A 16,019-nucleotide genomic window follows, 5' to 3' on the forward strand; every position below is an offset into this window, starting at 1 on the left:
TTTAAAATAGCTTTTCGGTGAAAGCACATTTTGCAATATTCTGAGTAGATAGCCCGGCCATCACAGGCTAGCTATTTTGACACCCACCAAGTTTGGTACTCACCAAACTCAGATTTACTATAAGAAAAATTGGATTACCTTTGCTGTTCTTCGTCAGAATGCACTCCCAGGACTTCTACTTCAACAACAAATGTTGGTTTGGTTCCAAATAATCCATAGTTATATCCAAATAGCGGCGTTTTGTTCATGCGTTCAAGACACTATCCGAAGGGTAACGAAGGGTGACGCGCGGGTGCATATCGTGACAAAATTTCAAAATATTCCATTACCGTACTTCGAAGCATGTCAAACGCTGTTTAAAATCAATTTTTATGCTATTTTTCTCGTAAAATAGCGATAATATTCCGACCGGGAGACGTCGTTTTCGTTCAAAGACTGAAAATGTAAAATGGACTCTTCACGTGCACGCGCGACCCGTCTCATTGTTCTCAGATCGACCACTATCCAAATGCGCTACAGTTTTTCAGCCAGAGACTGCAGAGTCATCATTCAACGTTCTGGCGCCTTCTGAGAGCCTATGGGAGCGTTAGAAAATGTCACGTTACAGCAGAGATCCTCTGTTTTGGATAGAGATGACAAAGGCCAAGAAATGGTCAGACAGGGTACTTCCTGTACAGAATCTTCTCAGGTTTTGGCCTGCCATTTGAGTTCTGTTATACTCACAGACACCATTCAAACAGTTTTAGAAACTTTGGAGTGTTTTCTATCCAAAGCTACTAATTGTATGCATATTCTAGTTTCTGGACAGGAGTAATAACCAGATTAAATCGGGTACGTTTTTTATCCGGCCGTGAAAATACTGCCCCCTATCCATAACAAGTTAAAAAAAAAACAGACGGCAATATGTTTTTTTTCTTATTTTTTACAGATAGCCAGGGGCACACTCCAACACTCAGAAATAATTTACAAACCACGCATTTAGTTGCAACAGTGCCTCTTCAACCTCAGGAGGCTGAAGAAATTTGGCTTGTCACCCAAAACCCTGACAAACTTTTACAGATGCACAATCGAGAGCATCCTGTCAGGCTGTATCACCGCCTGATACGTCAAACTGCACCGCCCGCAACCGCAAGGCTCCCCAGTGTAACGCCCTGGCCATAGGGAGGGTTTTTTGTTCTTTATTTTGGTTAGGCCAGGGTGTTACATTGGGTGGGCGTTCTATGTTGGTTTGTTTCATTGATTTTGGCCGTGTGGCTTCCAATCAGGCACAGCTGTAGAGTGTTGTTGCTGATTGGGAGTCACTGTAACGGCCGTCGTTAGAATTAGACCAAGGTGCAGCGGAGGATGTGTTCATCTTCAGGAATTTATTACAGAAAGAACACGTTAGACAAAAAACAAGAAACCGACAGCCAAACAGTCCTGTCAGGTGCAAACACTAAACAGAAACAGTTACCCACAAAACCCCAACGGAATACATGCACTTATGTGTGACTCCCAATCAACAACAACGAACTTCAGCTGTGCCTTATTGGAAGCCACACCCGGCCCAAAACAAAGAAATACAAAAACATAGAACGCCCACCCAATGTAACACCCTGGCCTAACCAAAATAAAGAACAAAAAACACCTCTCTATGGCCAGGGCGTTAGTCACACATAAGTGCCTGTTTTTCCGTTGGGGTTTTGTGGGTAGTTGTTTCTGTTAGTGTTTTGCACCTGACAGGACTGTTTGGCTGTCGGTTTTCTTATTTTTGTATAGTGTTCTTTCGTCTATTAAATATTCAATGATGAACACTAACTCCACTGCACCTTGGTCTACTCTCTCTCACGACAGCCGTTACACCCAGAGGGTAGTGCGGTCTGCACAACGCATCACCGGGGGAAAACTACCTGCCCTCCATGACACCTACAGCACCCGATGTCACAGGAAGGCCGAAAAGATCATTAAGGACAATAACCACCCGAGCCACTGCCTGTTCACACCGCTACCATCCAGAAGGCGATACAGGTGCATCAAAGCTGGGACCGAGAGACTGAAAAACAGCTTCTATCTCAAGGCCATCAGACCTCTAAACAGCAATCACTAACTCAGAGAGGCTGCTGCCTACATTGAGACCCAGTCACTGGCCACTTTAATAAATGGATCACTAGTCACTTTAAACAATGCCACTTTAAATAATGCCACTTTAATAATGTTTACATATCTTACATTACTCATATCACATGTATATACTGTATTTTATACCATCTACTGCACCTTGCCTATGCCGCTCGGCCATCGCTCATCCATATACTTACATGTACATATTCTCATTCACCCTTTAGATTTGTGTGTATTAGGTAGTTGTTGGGGAATTGTTAGATTACTTGTTAGATATTACTACACTGTCAGAACTAGAAGCACAAGCATTTCACTACACTCGCATTAACATCTGCTAACCATGTGTATGTGACAAATACAATTTGATTTGATTTTAGTAACGTTAGTTGGATAGAGGACAGGACACCTCCAATCTCACATTATAGAAAGGTATGGTCCTCCTTAATCAAACGTACTTCTTATGCCACAGACAGGGTTTCACCACACACACACACACACACATTTGTGGAACTTCTGGCCTAATAGTGCTAATTTAACATGCAGTCTAAATAAATTTAATTGTCTAATTTCATGAGCTAACAGTACTGTGTTAAACTCAAATGAGTAAAACACAGGAAGGCGTAATACAATTGGACAGCTATGAACAGGCAAATATTTACGTAAAGATTCCATAGAAAGTAGGCTGTGGTTTAAATGTGTGACTTGGCTACAATGTTGTCGCACGAGGTATTGCATGCTTTATTTATGATCCAAAGGTTGTTCTAAATCTATCAAGTAGTAGGCTCGTGATTGATGTTGATAGCCTAGGATAAAAACAATTTAACGGTGCAGTTGGCTATGGTCCTTTCATCATTCTGACCGTGCAAAGATAAACCCGTTAACCTAAACCGTTCAGGCTATTTATTTGCTATTGAATATTCTTGCTTAATTATGTTTCATTTCTATGTCCATTCTAAAAACCAAATCGACCGCTGGCTGAATCTCTTGTAGCCACATATTTTGCCAAGTGACTGCTCGTCATTACAATGTAGTCTACCGCGGGCTGTTAGCACAAAGCGCTCTGAAGCGTGAGGAGCAACTGCCTGCAAATCCTGCGGGGAGCCATTAATAAAGCCTTACCTAGGAAATGTGCCAGTCTTCATTGTTTTAGAAGGCAGGCTAGTGTCCGTTTTTTCCTCCGTTAACCGAGCTGTGTGGGCAGTGGTCCGGTTTCACAGCGCTGTTTGAAATCAGATTCATGAAAGCTGCACATTCGGTGTCGTCTCACATTGTCGGAAGCCTTTTTCATGCACCCTCAGCATGAGAGTGGTGGGTGGAGTCTCGATGTCTCTTTCGCTTTGAGGTTGTAACCTAGCGTGAAATATAGCGCCTTTGAGTGTTTGGGATCAACCAAGAGTTTATTTGAAGCCTTCCTAAACATGAATAATACCTTGTCCTCAGTTCGTCGCCGATGGACTCTACAAGGTGTCCAAAGCGTTCCACAGGGATGCTGGCTCATGTTGACTCCAATGCTTCCCACAGTTGTGTCAAGTTGGCTGGATGTCATTTGGGTGGTGGACCATTCTTGATACACACGGGAAACTGTTAAGGGTGAAAAACTCAGCAGTGTTGCAATTCTTGATACATACCATGCCGCTTGCCACCTACTACCATACCACGTTCAAAGGTGCTTAAATCTTTTGTCTTGTCCATTCACCATCTGAATGGCATACGTACACAATACATCTCAATTGTCTCAGGGCTTAAAAACACTTCTTTAACCTGTCTCCTCCCCTTCATCTACACTGATTGAAGTGGATTTAACAAGTTACATCAATAAAGGATCATAGTTTTCATCTGGATTCACCTGGTCAGTCTGTGTCAGTGGTTCCCAACCTTTCTCAGTTACTGTACCACCAACTGAATGTTGCTCTGCCTGTAGTACCCCCTCATAGAGCATTTTACCAGTAGGCCTATGGTCTCATGACTCTTCTCAAGTACCCCCAGTGGATAGGCCCAGTACCCCTGTGGTTGGGAAGCATTGGTCTATGTCATGGAAAGAGCAATTCATGTTTTGTACATTCAGTGTATAATAATACGCTTTGATGTAGGAAATTGAAACTTAAATATTTCCCTCATAGGCCTGCTTGTGTGGTGACAACTCATAGCCTATCATGAAAAACTTGGAGCCTAATTTGCTTGACTGCTAAATCTGTCAAATCATTATTCAGACCTACACTTACATGATGAAGACATATTATCTCTAGGATGCTTAATAGCAAAGTCACATTTATATGTAGTCCCATGGAGGGAGGCATGGCCGCTGCATGTGTTTGTGTGTGTGTATCTTACTGACTTTTCCAAGACTTAACTTACCTGGTGCCCCTACATCACCTGGTGCCCCTACATCATCTGGTGCCCCTACATCACCTGGTGCCCCTACATCACCTGCTGCCCCTACATCACCTGGTGCCCCTACATCATCTGGTGCCCCTATTTCACCTGGTGCCCCTACATCACCTGGTGCCCCTACGTCACCTGGTACCCCTACATCACCTGGTGCCCCTACATCACCTGGTGCCCCTACTTCACCTGGTGCCCCTACATCACCTGGTGCCCCTACATCACCTGGTGCCCCTACATCGCCTGGTGCCCCTACTTCACCTGGTGCCCCTACATCACCTGGTGCCCCTACATCACCTGCTGCCCCTACATCACCTGGTGCCCCTACATCACCTGCTGCCCCTACATCACCTGGTGCCCCTACATCACCTGGTGCCCCTACATCACCTGCTGCCCCTACATCACCTGGTGCCCCTACATCACCTGGTGCCCCTACATCACCTGGTGCCCCTACATCACCTGGTGCCCCTATATCTTTGAGTCCATGTGTCTTCCAGAATAGAACGGGACCCTGGGAAATAAAAAGGTACAAATTAGCGAGGGGACATCACATGATAGTTTGTATTAGTTTGCATGCAGTCGTGTGTGCTTTTGCGTGTGTATCGTGTGCGAGTGTGCTTTTGCGTGTGTATCATGTGTGTGTATCGTGTCTGCTTTTCTGTGTCTATCATGTGTGTGTGCTTTTGTGTGTGTATCGTGTGTGTGTGCATTTTTGTGTGCATAGTGTGTGTGTGCTTTTTTTGTGTGTATCGTGTGTGTGTGCTTTTTTGTGTGTATGTGCCTTTGTGTGTGTATCATGTGTGCTCTTTTGTGTGTATATCGTCTATGTGTGCTTTTTTGTGTGTATCGTGTGTGTACTTTTGTGTGTATATTGTGTGTGTGTTTGTTTGAGCTCCACTATTGGTTTGTATGTGTTCATCTTTCGTGTGTGTGTGTGTGTGTGTGTGTGTGTGTGTTTAAACTGTCTGTGGGAGTGTGGGTGTGTGTTTTCCTGCACCGCTGCCTGTGTGTTTGTGCGCTGCTCACTTAATTGTCTCATCAGTAAATGTCAAACGTCCAAATGGCTCCACCGTTCCGATTTATTTATTCATTTGTGCTCCCTCAGATGCAGCCACTGCTGTAGCACACTGCAATTACAACAGAACACAGACATATTACCATGAATAATAAATCACTAGACAGAGAAAAGCTGGCCAGCCAGATGGCCATGTACTGTCACAGCTATACAGAGAGAAGCTGGCCAGCCAGATGGCCATGTACTGTCACAGCTATACAGAGAGAAGCTGGCCAGCCAGTTGGCCATGTAGAAGCTGGCCAGCCGGATGGCCATGTACTGTCACAGCTATACAGAGAGAAGCTGGCCAGCCAGAAGGCCATGTAGAAGCTGGCCAGCCGGATGGCCATGTACTGTCACAGCTATACAGAGAGAAGCTGGCCTGCCAGTTGGCCATGTAGAAGCTGGCCAGCCAGTTGGTCATGTAGAAGCTGGCCAGCCAGTTGGCCATGTAGAAGCTGGCCAGCCAGTTGGCCATGTAGAAGCTGGCCAGCCAGTTGGCCATGTAGAAGCTGGCCAGCCAGTTGGCCATGTAGAAGCTGGCCAGCCGGATGGCCATGTAGAAGCTGGCCAGCCAGTTGGCCATGTAGAAGCTGGCCAGCCAGTTGGCCATGTAGAAGCTGGCCAGCCGGATGGCCATGTAGAAGCTGGCCAGCCGGATGGCCATGTACTGTCTCAGCTACACAGAGAGAAGCTGGCCAGCCAGATGGCCATGTACTGTCTCAGCTACACAGAGAGAAGCTGGCCAGCCAGATGGCCATGTACTTAGAGAGGTCGGACTTAAAGGAAGAGCAATACCTTTTATTTAATTTCACCTTTGTTTTAGCAGGTATAGGGCCGACTAGATACTGTATACTGGCTTAGAGCATATTTGGGTTTGGCCGGGGTAGGCCGTCATTGTAAATAAGAATTTGTTCTTAACTGACTTGCCTAGTTAAATAAAGGTTAAATAAAATAAATATATTGTCGTACAGCAATGACCTATAGGAAAAACATGTTATAGATGAATAAATAGTAGCTGCAGAGATGACCCATGCAGCTTAGACTAACAGAGGATGTGCTGCACTGAAAGACTGACGTACACAAAATCACAGAACACCAAAACTCACTAATACTCACAACCTTTACGCAGAAACATCCATTTATACACACACTTACAGATCTATTTACTGAAAATGAATGAGTGACTAGTTGCACACACTCACACATAGACTTCACCACTTGTAATACCCCCCCCCCCCCCCCGACACACACACATATGCACGGACAGACGCACACACACACACTCAAACACTCATAGATGTCCAAAGACCACAGACCACTTCAGAGCATATGACTCACACTGTCACAAGTGAGCTGTCACCGTGTGAATTCTCTCCCACCTGAGTGAGCGAGAGTGTGTGTGTGTGTCTGTGTAAATTGTCTGTATGGCCTAAGCAGTTTCAGGATATAAGTCATATTAAGTTGCCTTCGGCTATCCTGAACCCTCTCACCTCCCCTCTTTCTCCTCCTCCCCCTCCTGTACCTATAGGTCAGGTGTGGTAGCTGAGCTCCTGAACCAGGTGCTCATCATCTTATCCAGGTATGCCAGTGTCCATATATGTACAGTACAGAGTGTCAATCACCAAGACGCCATATCCTTGCCTTTGTTCCCGGGATTGGATTATAGTGATTGGCTGGTGTGTGTGTGTGTGTGTGTGTGTGTGTGTGTGTGTGTGTGTGTGTGTGTGTGAGAATATCTCACCTTTCAACATGCAGTAACTCCTCTGAGATGTTTCTTTGAACATAGAAATTTACCAGGCCGGCTGCTTTAAGTTACTTTAAGAATCTGCATCTGAACCTGCATCTGGCCTCCTATTGGATTACTTAGATTACTCTCCTCATCTCCATATTGCTCTCCTCATCTCCATATTACTCTCCTCATCTCCATATTGCTCTCCTCATCTCCATAGTACTCTCCTCATCTCCATATTACTCTCCTCATCTCCATATTACTCTCCTCATCTCCATATTACTCTCCTCATCTCCATATTACTCTCCTCATCTCCATATTACTCTCCTCATCTCCATATTGCTCTCCTCATCTCCATATTACTCTCCTCATCTCCATATTACTCTCCTCATCTCCATATTACTCTCCTCATCTCCATAGTACTCTCCTCATCTCCATAGTACTCTCCTCATCTCCATATTACTCTCCTCATCTCCATATTGCTCTCCTCATCTCCATATTACTCTCCTCATCTCCATAGTACTCTCCTCATCTCCATAGTACTCTCCTCATCTCCATATTACTCTCCTCATCTCCATATTACTCTCCTCATCTCCATATTACTCTCCTCATCTCCATATTGCTCTCCTCATCTCCATATTACTCTCCTCATCTCCATAGTACTCTCCTCATCTCCATATTACTCTCCTCATCTCCATATTACTCTCCTCATCTCCATATTGCTCTCCTCATCTCCATATTACTCTCCTCATCTCCATATTACTCTCCTCATCTCCATAGTACTCTCCTCATCTCCATATTACTCTCCTCATCTCCATATTACTCTCCTCATCTCCATATTACTCTCCTCATCTCCATATTACTCTCCTCATCTCCATATTGCTCTCCTCATCTCCATATTACTCTCCTCATCTCCATAGTACTCTCCTCATCTCCATATTACTCTCCTCATCTCCATATTACTCTCCTCATCTCCATATTACCCTTCTCATCACCATTTTAGATTACTCCCCTCCTCCTCACAATCTTAGATTATTCTCATCGTCATCACAATCTTAGATTATTCTCATCGTCATCACAATGTTAGATGACTCTCATCCTCCTCACAATCTTAGATTGTTCTCCTTCCCCTCACAATCTTAGATTATTCTCATCATCCTCAGCGTCGTACATTTCTCTCCTCCTCACCATTTTAGATTACTCTCCTCCTCCTCACCGTCGTACATTTCTCTCCTCCTCACCATCTTAGATTACTCTCCTCCTCCTCACCGTCGTACATTTCTCTCCTCCTCACAATCTTAGATTTCTCTCCTCATTTTAGATTGTGCTCATCCTCACCATTTTAAATTACTCTCCTTACCAAAGACACACTCTCCTTCTTTCATGTCCCCCATTTGAGATGAAATCACCTCTCTCATTAGCGGATGAGCGTCATCACTTCCTCTCACTGATGGCGTTGGTGCTGTAGTTCGGTAGCTTCCTGTCTGTGATGTTTTGAAGCTGTAGAGCAGTGTTTGGGTGAGGAGAGTGTGATTAGCGTGTCGCCAATGTGGTTTCCATTTTAATCTCCTAATGAATTAGTCTCTATGTCATCATTATCATTAACTGATGTATGTCATCAATGTTACTGTGGTCCTCGTCTTCCTGCTCTCTTTCTCAACGTTGTCATCATCATCATCATCATCATCATTTTCTGTTCAGTATTATGACCATATAATGGAGTCAGGGAGTGTATCATCTTCATTTTTGGTTTCTAAACATCCTCTGAACATCTGGTCATTGCTCGGATCCATCCCAACGTGCCGTTCGCCATCACTGTAATCAGGGCCGTTAGCGACGCAAAGGAGCATAGCCGTTTCCATAGCGATGGAGCCATCTTATCTGGGCGGTCATCCTGGTCATTTCATCCCATCTGTTTCCACTGATTAGCGTGTCGCCACTGATTGAGTCAACATGTCACAAAGCAGTGTTGACACAACACCCGTCCGGATACAACTGGTTTGGCTCTTAGAAGATGGGCTGAAGGCAGGGACACCAGGAACAGCATTTTGACTTGGATTATAGCATTCTTTATAATGTTCTTCATGGGTTCTAAACTTCTGTGCATTGAGAGGTGACGCCATAATTAACCTCACCCCTAACCCTCAAGTTGTAGTTGTCCTTGATTGAATAGTTGTGATGACATAGCCAATCATGTCCTTGGTAGCATGGCCATCTAAAAGTAATGCATGGCCATCTAGTAGTCAGGGTTGGGGTCAACATCAAATCAAATTGTATTAGTCACATACACATGGTTAGCAGATGTTAATGCGAGTGTAGCTTGTGCTTCTAGTTTCGACAGTGCAGTGGTATCTAACAAGTAGTTTAATTGACCAGTGAGTCTATGTAGGCAGCAGCCTCTCTGAGTTAATGAATGCTGTTTAGCAGTCTGATGGCCTTGAGATAGAACATGGCAGGGTTGGGGTCAACATGGCATGGGGTCAACATGGCAGGGTTGGGGTCAACATGACATGGGGTCAACATGGCAGGGTTGGGGTCAACATGGCATGGGGTCAACATGGCAGGGTTGGGGTTTTCAATGCTTTTCAATGAGGAACATTTTGAATTACAATTGGAGTTTGGTTTCTGGATTGAATCGGAATTGACCCCAACCCTGATGCATAACAAAAATCACAGAATGACATGTATCAAATCAAATCCATAATCACAAAAGCCATATCATAATAAAAATAATTCTCATCATTAACATAATGAAGTAATGCAGCAATTCAGTTCAATATGAAGCATGATTTTTTTTTATTTTTGGGTTAGTATTTTACCACCTTTTTCTCCCCAATTTCGTGATATCCAATTACGATCTTGTCTCATCGTTGCAATCGATCAGCTATCAGTTATTCAATCTATAAACTCCATTAGTTTGATCTCAGCATCATCAATCAATAATGACGTTTCATATTTCATACTTCCAGGTTCATCTTCATATGTACCTATAATTTTGTTACATTTTAACCATATATCACTGGCATAATTGTCCCGTGAGGATCTGTAGTGCCGTGATCATTGTCCATTAATATAACATAATAGGTTTGAAGCGTGCACTCCAAGTCACACTCTGCAGTAATAACTATAAACAATAACTGATGGCCCGCTCTCCCGAGCGCAATATATATATATTTTTTTTTACATTTAACTAGGCAAGTCAGTTAAGAACAAATTCTTATTTACAATGACTGCCTACCCCGGCCAAACCTGGATGACACTGGGCTAATTGTGCGCCGTCCTATGGGACTCCCAACCATGGCCGGATGTGATACTGTCCAGATTCAAACCAAGGACTGTAGTGGCGCCTCTTGTACTGAGATGCAGTGCTTTAGACCACTGCGCCACTCGGGAGCCCAAATAGATAGTTCAGATGAGAGATATGGTGGATTTACGTTGATTTGTGGATGTCTTGTGTTGATTTGTGGATGACAGAGTTGGGGGAGAGAAAGCAGAGAGGTCGAGCGGTGGCGATTTCCTCCTTTTAATGAGTTGAGATCTGTCGGACATTTCCACCAAACCTAATTAAAGCGCTCTGGCCCAGCCTCGCAAACGGCCATGAATTAAAGGGCTATTCCACCAACTACATGGACCTTCTCCACAAGCCCTTTGACACAAAGAGAAAGGTACACCACTAGAAACCCACAACACAAAATGCACGATAACCCATACAACAATACCACAATGTATGTGTGTGTAGAGTGAGTGTGCTAGCGCCTGTGTGCATATGCATGTTTCTGTACCTGTGTGTGTGTCTCTTCACAGTCCACACTGTTCCAGAAGGTGCATTTTAATTTGTTTTGTTTTTATCTGATTCTACTGCGTGCATCAGTTACCTGATGTGGAATAGAGTTCCATGTAGTCATGGCTCTATGTAATACTGTGCGCATCCAAATAGTCTGTTCTGGACTTGGAGAATGTGAAGAGACCTCTGGTGGTATGTCTTGTGGGATATGCATGGGTGTCTGAGGTGTGTGCTAGTATTTTAAACAGATAGTTCGGTGCATTCAGCTTGTCAACACTTCTTACAAAAACAAGTAGTGATGAAGTCAATCTCTCCTCCACTTTAAGCCATGAAAGATTAACAGGCATATCATTAATGTTAGCTTTCCATTTGCATTTAAGGGCCTGCCGGGCTGCCCTGTTCTGAGCAAATTGTAAATGTCCCTCTTTTTGACACCTGACCACACAACTGAACATTAGTCCAGGTGTGACAAAACTAGGGCCTGTGGGACCTGCCTTGTTGATAGTGTTGTTAACTTCTTTGGGATAGGGGGCGGTATTTTGACGTCTGGATGAAAAGCGTGCCCAAAGTAAACTGTCTGCTACTCAGGCCCAGAAGCTAGGATATGCATATAATTGGTAGATTTGGATAGAAAACACTCTAAAGTTTCTAAAACTGTTAAAATAATGTCTGGGAGTATAACAGAACTGAAATGGCTGGCGGAAAATCATCCTACCACTGATTTTAATGGCTGGCACTTTCATAGTAGGGTGAAATCGTGCCCTATTGCAGTTCCTAGGGCTTCCACTGGATGTCAACAGTCTTTAGAAAGAGTTTCAGGCTTGTTTTTGGAAAAATTAGCAAATTGTCGTTTTTCTAGGTGGCTCCCATTTTGGCTGTAGTGTTTCCAAGTGCGTAAATGAGAGCGCGTTCTTTGGTATTTTTCTCCTGTAAAGACAATAACGATTCTCCATCTTAAATTTGATCATTTATTTGCATATTAGGGTACCTAAGGTTTGACTATAAATATTGATTGACTTGTTTGGATAAGTTTATTGGTAACATTTGGGATTCATTTACGTGATCTTCCTGTCTGGGTTGGCGACCCCCCCCTTGGGTTGTGCCGTGGCGGAGATCTTTGTGGGCTATACTCGGCCTTGTCTCAGGATGGTAAGTTGGTGGTTGGAGATATCCCTCCAGTGGTGTGGGGTCTGTGCTTTGGCAAAGTGGGTGGGGTTATATCCTGCCTGTTTGGCCCTGTCCGGGGGTTTCATCGGATGGTGCCACAGTGTCTCCTGACCCCTCCTGTCTCAGCCTCCAGTATTTATGCTGCAGTAGTTTATGTGTCAGGGGGCTAGGGTCAGTCTGTTACATCTGGAGTATTTCTCTTGTCTTATCCGGTGTCCTGTGTGAATTTAAATATGCTCTCTCTAATTCTCTCTTTCTCTCTTTCTTTCTTTCTCTCTCTCAGAGGACCTGAGCCCTAGGACCATGCCTCAGGACTACCTGGCATGATGACTCCTTGCTGTCCCCAGTCCACCTGGCCGTGCTGCTGCTCCAGTTTCAACTGTTCTGCCTGCAGCTATGGAACCCTGACCTGTTCACCGGACGTGCTACCTGTCCCAGACCTGTTGTCCCAGACCTGCTGGAACCCTGACCTATTCACCGGACGTGCTACCTGTCCCAGACCTGCTGTTTTCAACTCTCTAGAGACAGCAAGAGCGGTAGAGATACTCTCAAAGATCGGCTATGAAAAAGCCAACTGACACTTACTCTTGTGTTACTGACTTGTTGCACCCTCGACAACTACTATGATTATTATTATTTGACAATGCTGGTCATTTATAAACATTTGAACATCTAGGCCATGTGCTGTTATAATCTCCACCCGGCACAGCCAGAAGAGGACTGGCCACCCCTCATAGCCTGGTTCCTCTCTAGGTTTCTTCCTAGGTTTTGCCTTTCTAGGGAGTTTTTCCTAGCCACCGTGCTTCTACACCTGCATTGCTTGCTGTTTGGGGTTTTAGGCTGGGTTTCTGTACAGCACTTTGTGATATCAGCTGATGTACGAAGGGCTATATAAATACATTTGATTTGATTTGATTTGATATTTAAATTCACAAGCTCCGGTATCTGAGAAATATTTGATTAAATATTTCTACGACAGACACCTACTCACTCATTTTTCTTTAATTTAACAATTTTCTACATTGTAGAATAATAGTGAAGACATCAAAACTATGAAATAACACAAATGGAATCATGTAGTAACCAAAAAAGTGTTAAACAAATCAAAATATATAATATTTGAGATTCTTCAAAGTAGCCACCCTTTGCCTTTATGACAGCTTTGCACTCTCTTGGCATTCTCTCAACCAGATTCATGAGGTAGTCACCTGGAATGCATTTCAATTAACAGGTGTGCCTTGTTAAAAACACATTTTTGGAATTTCTTTCCTCACTTAATTTGAGCCAGTCAGTTGTGTTGTGACAAGTTAGGGGTGGTATACAGAAGATAGCCCTATTTGGTAAAAGACCAAGTCCATATTATGGCAAGAACAGCTCATATAAGCAAAGAGAAATGACAGTCCATCATTACTTTAAGACATGAAAGTCAGTCAATCCTGAACATTTCAAGAACTTTGAACGTTTCTTCAAGTGCAGTCGCAAAAACCATCAAGCGCTATGATGAAACTGGCTCTCATGAGGACCGCCACAGGAAAGGAAGACCCAGAGTTACCTCTGATATAGATGATAAGTTCATTAGAGTTACCAGCCTCAGAAATTGCAGCCCAAATAAATGCTTCACATAGTTCAAGTAACAGACACATCTCAACATCAACTGTTCAGAGGAGACTGCGTGAATCAGGCCTTCATGGTCAAATTGCTGCAAAGAAACCACTACTAAAGGACACCAATAAGAAGAAGAGACTTGGCCAAGAAGCACGAGCAATGGACATTAGACTGGTGGAATTCTGTCCCTTGGTCTGATGAGTCCAAATGTGAATTTTTTGTCTTTGTGAGATGCAGAGTAGGTGAATGGATGATCTCCGCATGTATGGTTCCCACCGTGTAGCATGGAGGAGGTGTGATGGTGTGGGGGTGCTTTGCTGGTGACACTATCAGTGATTTATTTAGAATTCAAGGCACACTTAACCAGCATGGCTACCACTCTCTTCCCCTGATCAGTTTCACCGGTCCTTGTGCTTGTCTCCACCCCCCTCCAGGTGTCGCCCATCTTCCCAGTTATCCCCTGTGTATTTTTACCTGTGTCTGTTTGTTGCCAGTTCGTCTTGTTCATTACCAGCGTTTTCCCGTCAGCTCCTATCTGTTCCCAGCCTCTCTTTCCTAGTCCTTCCGGTTTTGACCTTTGCCTGTCTTGACCCTGTACCCGCCCTCCTGACCTCTCTGCCTGACCCTGAGCCTGCCTGCGGTCCTGTACCTTTGCCTTACCCTGGGTGTTCGACCCCTGCCTGCTTTGACCTGTCTTTGCCTGCCCCTGTTGCTACAATAAACAGTGTTACTTCGACAGTCTGCATCCTGGTCTTACCTTGATTCCTGATAACCACAGCATTCTGCAGCGATACGCCACCCCATGTGGCTTGTGCTTAGTGGGACTATCTTTTGTTTTTCAACAGGACAATGACCCAACACACCTCCAGGCTGTGCAAGGGCTATTTGACCAAGAAGGAGAGTGATGGAGTGCTGATTCAGATGACCTGGTCTCCACAATCACCCGACCTCAACCCAATTGAGATGGTTTGGGATGAGTTGGACCTCAGAGTGAAGCAAAAGCAGCCAACAAGTGCTCAGCATCTGTGGGAACTCCTTCAAGACTGTTGGAAAAGCATTCCAGGTGAAGCTGGTTGCGAGAATGCTAAGAGTGTGCAATTCTGTCATCAAGGTGAAGGGTGGCTACTTTGAAGATTCTAAAATCTGTATTGGTTACTACATGATTCCATATGTGTTATTTCAAAGTTTTGATGTCTTCACTATTATTCTATGATGTAGAAAACAGTAAAAAATATACATGATAATTTACTAAACTTAGAATCAGCTATTAAAGACTACCAGAACCCATTGAACTCTCCAATTACGTTGGATGAGCTTTAGGACAAAATACCCTCCAAAATACCCTTTATTTTCAAACTCAAAAAGGCCTGTGGTGTTGATGGTATACTAAATTAAATGATAAAATATACAGACACAAATTCAATTTGGCTATTCTCAGCTCTGGCATCTGAATCCAATATTTGGAACCAAGATCTGGTCACCCCAATGCACAAAAGTGGAGACAAATTTGACCCCAATAATTACAGTGGAATCGGCGTCAACGGCAATCGCTGAAAATCCTCCGCATTATCATCAACAGCAGTTGAACAGCAATTTTCTCAGTGAAAACAATGTTTTGAGCAAATGTCAAATTGACAAAATGACAGGCCACATATACACCCTGCAAACCCTTATTGACAAACATGCTTTGTTGATTTCAAACCAGCTTTTGACTCAATTTGGCATGAGTGTCTGCTATACAAATTGATGGAAAGCGGTAATGGGGAAAAACCATGACACAAACAACAAGTGTGCAGTTAAAATTGGCAATAAACACACAGATGTGTTTCCTCAAGGCCGTGGGGTGAGACAGGGGTGCAGCTTGAGCCCCACCCTGGCTCTAAAAAGACCAACTTTTAAAATACTCAAGGTAGTCGAATATAGATGAATCAACTAAAGTCAATTATTGGCAATTATTTCCTTTGGTATTCAAATACAGGTCTCAGAAAAACAAATAATATTTGAAGGTATTTGAATATATGCAAGTTCAGAAAGAAAATATAGAAATATGTTTAACCATTCATTAATCAATGAATAATGTCTTGGTGATATAGGCTCTGCTCCTTCAGGGTAGCTCACTGCCCAAGCAAAGCATCAATATAAAATAGCCTACAGAGAGTGAGCGCAGTAAGCTATACCAATCCCCCCGACAGGAA

The 16,019-nt window shown here is 43.8% G+C and overlaps 1 protein-coding gene and 1 long non-coding RNA gene across 2 annotated transcripts in view; both read right to left on the bottom strand.

Annotated features, from left to right (window-relative positions):
• Positions 1–3,610, bottom strand: part of LOC115161273 (beta-galactoside alpha-2,6-sialyltransferase 2) — a 71,327-nt gene extending 67,717 nt beyond the window's left edge. The window contains exons 1-2 of the mRNA XM_029712110.1: positions 3,530–3,610; positions 3,220–3,450 (exon numbers count right to left, since the gene is read on the bottom strand). The gene's annotated coding sequence lies outside the window, so the exon portion shown is untranslated. The remainder of the gene's footprint in view (positions 1–3,219; positions 3,451–3,529) is intronic.
• Positions 3,611–4,957: 1,347 nt separating this feature from the next.
• Positions 4,958–8,874, bottom strand: LOC115161534 (uncharacterized). Its single transcript, XR_003869282.1, has 3 exons — positions 8,510–8,874; positions 5,509–5,609; positions 4,958–4,993 (listed from the first exon to the last, which is right to left on the bottom strand). It is a non-coding gene; the product is annotated as an uncharacterized LOC115161534 (long non-coding RNA).
• Positions 8,875–16,019: the final 7,145 nt, after the last annotated feature.

Source organism: Salmo trutta, chromosome 24 (assembly GCF_901001165.1).
Source record: "Salmo trutta chromosome 24, fSalTru1.1, whole genome shotgun sequence".
In the NCBI taxonomy this organism is placed as follows: Eukaryota; Metazoa; Chordata; class Actinopteri; order Salmoniformes; family Salmonidae; genus Salmo; species Salmo trutta.